This window comes from Mustelus asterias, chromosome 13 (assembly GCF_964213995.1).
Source record: "Mustelus asterias chromosome 13, sMusAst1.hap1.1, whole genome shotgun sequence".
NCBI classification, from domain to species: Eukaryota; Metazoa; Chordata; class Chondrichthyes; order Carcharhiniformes; family Triakidae; genus Mustelus; species Mustelus asterias.
The window spans coordinates 24,307,412-24,314,072 of NC_135813.1; positions in this window are offsets into that span (position 1 = coordinate 24,307,412).

Below are 6,661 nucleotides of genomic sequence, written 5' to 3' on the forward strand. Positions count from 1 at the left end.
GCAGCTTCCTCCACCGTATTGTGAGGAACTTAAGAAAGAAAAAAATTCGAAGGGGTGGGTTCATGATGTTTGTAGTAAGTCTGCAAAGGCAGAAGTCCCTTCACCAAAATCCCTTTATTTACAACTCAAACAGCAGTACACAGAGTGTTAGTTGTTAGCAGTCTACCTTCGGAGATGTCAGAGGGACTGACATCCCGGTTATGTACAAGGCAAAGACTCCCTGATTGGCCCATCAATTGGATCCTTAATCAGGGAGTTCATACTCCAATAGGCCAACCTCAATGGCCTGATTGAAGTCATTACAAGTCAACAAAAAAAAGCCTCCCCCACCATGGAACATCCACCCGTGCACCAGCCCTCCCCCCCCCTGCTGCCACACCTCCCTGGCATTACTTCCCCAGGGAGCAATTCCAGAGGGCAGTGCCTGGGCATGACTCTCTCCTCCCTGAGCCAAGCATTCCCTTGAACTCCTCGGAAGGTTTTGCTTGACAGACGCGCGCTCTGGAAGACCTGTTGTGATTCCTGTTGGTTTGCCCTCACGCCGATGTGAATGGACAATCCAATGGGGGAGGGTGAAATCGCTCAGGCACAAAGGTCTGATAAAATTATATTTAAAGATATTCAAATGGTGATCCCGACATTCAACGTCTGGGTTCCTGTTGTAGAATTGGTGGTGGTAGGGATGATAAAAACGGGAAATCCCACATTTTGGGACTCCCGTGGGATTTGCCACTCGTGCTGCTGATCCCACCTCCCGAAAACAGGTGCACAAAACCCCCCTCATTTATATCTCAAACCCATTCTTATGAACAAACCACGTGTAACTTCTCATGGTTCGGAGTCAACTGTATTATTTTACCTTTGGAGCACGGTTGTCAACGTAAAAAACTCCTAAGGATAGAACGGATATGAAATGTTTCCCTGCTTTTTTGGATATCTAGGATAGCAATCTAACACAGCATTCAACTCTGAGAGGCTACGTTTCATTCTGACACATGTACAGTATGGATATCCAGCTTTGCTTCCTTGACCCTCACCCAACTACTGATTACCCAATTAATTGCCCTGGTCCACATGCTAACGAACATGTTCTATCTCTATCCTCACACGTTGTTCTTTTCCCTTTCAAAGCCTTATTCCTGTCAAAACACTGACCTTCAAACCATCCATTCTCACCAACTACCACCACAACTTCAACCTCCCTTTTCTGTCTTTAGGCTTTGAATATTTATTGAGTACGGGTGGCAGGGTGGCACAGTGGGTAGCACTGCTGCCTCACAGTGCCAGGGGCCCTGGATCGATTCCAGCCTTGGGTCACTGTCTGTCTGGAGTTTGCTCATTTTCCCTGCGTCTGCGTGGGTTTCCTCCGGGTGCTCCGGATTCCTCCCACATTCCAAAGATGTGTGGGTTAGGTTGATTGGCCGTGCTAAATTGACCCTAGCATCAGGGGGATTAGCAGGGTAAATATGTGGGGTTATGGGATAGGGCCTGGGTGGGATTGTGGTCGGTGCAGACTCAATGGGCTGAATGGCCTCCTTCTGCACTGTAGGGATTCTCTGATGATCCTGTTCCATGCTCACCATTCCGAAAACACAAAAGCCATCACAGTCAAAGTCATGAACAACTCCCTCTGTGATTGGCAAATGGAGGCAGTGGTTGACCATGTTGGAGGTTGCCAGAGAAATCATTCATGGTTATTTTTCCAGGAACGTTTAACATGGTCAGCCAGACTCCATTCTCTCTCTGAACTCTTCATCCGGGTTTATTGCTCTATTCAACCCAGTGCTGAATTTTAAACCTTGTGCTATATTTGTCACCAAAGCTGCTTGTTTTCACCTTTGCAATACTTCTTCCCTACCCTTCGCTACCGCATTGCTGCTGCAAGTCATGCATACTTTTATCACCTTCAAGTTTGATCTCTCCAACTTTCTCCTTGCTGCCACTATATCTGCTTCAAATCCAAATGGTCTAAAGTTTCACCTATACTGTGACCCACTCACCTATCGCCCTATCTCTGGTGATCTACACTGGCTCTTTGCCTTTACAGCAGCTCCTTGTCTTTACCTGTGGTGGCACAGTGGAGCATAGCTGCCTCACAGCTCCAGGGACCTGAGTTCGATTCCAGTCTCGGGTCACTGTCTATGTGGAGTTTGCATGTTCTCCCTGTCTCTGCGTGGGTTTCCTCCGGGTACTCCGGTTTGCTCCCACAGTGCAAAGATGTGTGGGTTAGATGGATTGACCGTGCTAAGTTGTCCCCTAGTGTCAGGGGGATTAACAGAGTAAATACATTGGGTTACGGAGATAGGTAGGATTGTTGTTGCTGCAGGCTTGATGGGCTGAGTGGCCTCCTTCTGCACTGTAGGGATTCTCTGATTCTATGATCTCAGTCCATCCAAACTCTGTAACATTCGCCAGCTTTACATCCCTTCCTGCGAAACACAGCTCAACAACTCTGTGACTATTCATCTGTCCCTCCACACACTCAGTTTTCATGGTGGTCAGTGTCTTCTGGCACCTTGGCCCTAATCTTTGGAATCCACCCCAAAAGCAATCCCCCTTTCTACATTTAAAAGCATTCTGTCTCTCTGACTCGGCTCCAGGCCACCTTTTCTCAATCTCTCACTCAAAAACCTAATGCCGGTTCTGTTTTGTCACATGTGAAGTTGGCACGGGCCAATATTCTGCATGACGGTACTATGCAAATACTAGTTGTTATCATGATGTTACCTTTGGCGTTGATTCAGATATGTTATTTAACATGGCAGGCTGCTACATTTAGGGACCAATTGTTACAGTTTTATGTGCCACATTTTTTTTTACATAAGAACATAAGAAATAGGAGCAGGAGTAGGCCATCTAGCCCCTCGAGCCTGCCCCGCCATTCAATAAGATCATGGCTGATCTGACGTGGATCAGTACCACTTACCCGCCTGATCCCCATAACCCTTAATTCCCTTACCGATCAGGAATCCATCCATCCGCGCTTTAAACATATTCAGCGAGGTAGCCTCCACCACCTCAGTGGGCAGAGAATTCCAGAGATTCACCACCCTCTGGGAGAAGAAGTTCCTCCTCAACTCTGTCTTAAACCGACCCCCCTTTATTTTGAGGCTGTGTCCTCTAGTTTTAACTTCCTTACTAAGTGGAAAGAATCTCTCCGCCTCCACCCTATCCAGCCCCCGCATTATCTTATAAGTCTCCATAAGATCCCCCCTCATCCTTCTAAACTCCAACGAGTACAAACCCAATCTCCTCAGCCTCTCCTCATAATCCAAACCCCTCATCTCCGGTATCAACCTGGTGAACCTTCTCTGCACTCCCTCCAATGCCAATATATCCTTCCTCATATAAGGGGACCAATACTGCACACAGTATTCCAGCTGCGGCCTCACCAATGCCCTGTACAGGTGCATCAAGACATCCCTGCTTTTATATTCTATCCCCCTCGCAATATAGGCCAACATCCCATTTGCCTTCTTGATCACCTGTTGTACCTGCAGACTGGGCTTTTGCGTCTCATGCACAAGGACCCCCAGGTCCCTTTGCACGGTAGCATGTTTTAATTTGTTTCCATTGAGATAGTAATCCCATTTGTTATTATTTCCTCCAAAGTGTATAACCTCGCATTTCTCAACGTTATACTCCATTTGCCATATCCTCGCCCACTCACTCAGCCTGTCCAAATCTCTCTGCAGATCTTCTCCGTCCTCCACACGATTCACTTTTCCACTTATCTTTGTGTCGTCTGCAAACTTCGTTACCCTACACTCCGTCCCCTCCTCCAGATCATCTATATAAATGGTAAACAGTTGCGGCCCGAGTACCGATCCCTGCGGCACGCCACTAGTTACCTTCCTCCAACCGGAAAAACACCCATTTATTCCGACTCTTTGCTTCCTGTCGGATAGCCAGTCCCCAATCCACTTTAACACACTACCCCCAATTCCGTGTGCCCTAATCTTCTTCAGCAGCCTTTTATGGAGCACCTTATCAAACGCCTTTTGGAAATCCAAAAACACCGCATCCACCGGTTCTCCTCCATCAACCGCCCTAGTCACATCTTCATAAAAATCCAACATGTTCGTCAAGCACGACTTTCCCCTCATGAATCCATGCTGCGTCTGATTGATCGAACCATTTCTATCCAGATGCCCTGCTATCTCCTCTTTAATAATGGATTCCAGCATTTTCCCTACTACAGACGTTAAGCTGACCGGCCTATAGTTACCCGCCTTTTGTCTCCTTCCTTTTTTAAACAGCGGCGTAACATTAGCCGTTTTCCAATCAACCGGCACTACCCCAGAATGCAACGAGTTTTGATAAATAATCACTAACGCATCCACTATTACCTCTGACATTTCTTTCAATACCCTGGGATGCATTCCATCCGGACCCGGGGACTTGTCCACCTTCAGTCCCATTAGTCTACCCAGCACTGCCTCTCTGGTAACATTAATCGTATTAAGTATTTCTCCTGCTGCCAACCCTCTATCGTTAATATTTGGCATACTATTTGTGTCCTCCACCGTGAAGACCGACACAAAAAACTTATTTAAAGACTCAGCCATATCCTCATTTCCCACTATTAACTCCCCCCTCTCGTCCTCCAAGGGTCCAACATTCACTCTAGCCACTCTATTCCTTCTTATATATTTATAAAAACTTTTACTATCATTTTTTATATTAATTGCTAGCCTAGCTTCATAGTCTATCCTTCCTTTCTTTATCGCTTTCTTAGTCTCTCTTTGTTGTTTCTTAAATTTTTCCCAATCACTTGTTTCTCCACTATTTTTGGCCACTCTGTACGCAGCTGTTTTTATTTTAATACTCTCCTTTATTTCCTTCGTTATCCACGGCTGGTTCTCCCTTTTCTTACAATCCTTGTTTTTTGCTGGAATATCTTTTTGCTGAGAACTGAAAAGGATCTCCTTAAAAATCCTCCACTGTTCCTCAGCTATCCTACCTGCCAGCCTGCTCTCCCAGTCTACCTTAGCCAATTCATCCCTCATCCTATCATATTTCCCTCTGTTCAAACAGAGGACACTGGTTTGAGACCAAACTTTCTCCTCTTCCATCTGAATCAGAAATTCGACCATATTGTGGTCACTAGACCCAAGAGGGTCCTTCACAATAAGATCCTTAATTCTACCTACCTCGTTACACAATACCAGATCCAAAATAGCTCGTTCCCTCGTCGGTTCCGTAACATGCTGTTCAAGGAAACTATCCCGACAGCATTCTAAGAACTCTTCCTCCATTCCACCCTTACCGACTTGAGTCTGCCAGTCAATGTGCATGTTGAAGTCCCCCATGATTATTGCCGTTCCGTTTTTACACGCATCCCTTATCTGCTTGTTTATAGCCCTCCCCACCTCAACATTATTATTTGGGGGCCTATATACCACACCTACTAGTGTCTTTCTCCCTCTACTATTCCTCATCTCTACCCATAACGATTCCACGTTTTGTTCCTCAGAGCCTATGTCATCCCTCAGTACTACCCTGATATTATCTCTTATTAATAGCGCGACCCCACCACCTTTTCCTTCCTGTCTATTCTTCCTAAACGCCTGATACCCCTGGATATTCATCTCCCAGTCCTGGTCACCTTTCAGCCACGTTTCTGTAATGGCCACTAGATCGTACCCACTTGTGCTGATTTGCACCATCAACTCATTCACCTTGTTCCGAATGCTTCGTGCAGAACATTAGTTTAGCTCAGGAGTATTTTTCACTTTTTAGCATTGCAAATCTCACTTGCATCAGTTCAGAGGCAAAACCAACATAATTGCTAAGTAAAGAAGCTGTCCTATCCGAGTGGATCGTTGGTTCCCAGGGAAAGAAAACACGGGCTGGAATCTTACTGTTGTTCACACCAGTGGGATTTTCCCATCCCGCTGCAGTGAATGGAGATTTGGCTGGGCGCCAAATTCTCCGACCTCGCTGCAGTGGGAGCGTGGTGTGAACGGCTGGTAAGATCACGCCCGTGTACTTTACTGTTGGCTGTCGAATCAGCCTGAATCATAATGTCTAAATAATTTGATAACCTGTCTTCACACTCCATTATCACCTGTAATTTCCAGTTAAACAAATAGTTGCACAAGTCAGCTACAAACTCCTAACGCATTCCAGTAAAGTATGGCTCATGCATTTAAGGATTACCATCATACTGATCTCAATTGGGGCCAGGATTCGGTGACCTCACCCCCTGCCAGGAATGGAATTTTGGCTGAGCGCCAAGATCCTGGGTACCAGCAACCTTACACTTAGTCAATTCTTAATACAAACAGCGCTAGGCGCCATGCATCCAATGCAAGGTCTGTAATTACTTGTGCATCGGGGAACTCTCCTCCTCCATCAAAATGGCTGGAGTGGTTCTGACATGACAGAAAAACAACTTAGCAGTTACAGTCAATTACAGCAAATCAAATTCTCCATTCTCGCTGCTAGCAGTGACAGAACGAATAACGTTGGAGAATATTCATAGAATATTCATAGACTCGCTTCAGTATGGAAGGAGGCCATTCGGGCCCATCGAGCTTGCACCAACAACAATCCCACCCAGGCCCTATCCCCGTAACCCCACATATTTATCCTACTAATCCCCCTGACACTAAGTGGGAATTTACCATGGCCAATCAACCTAACTCGCACATCTTTG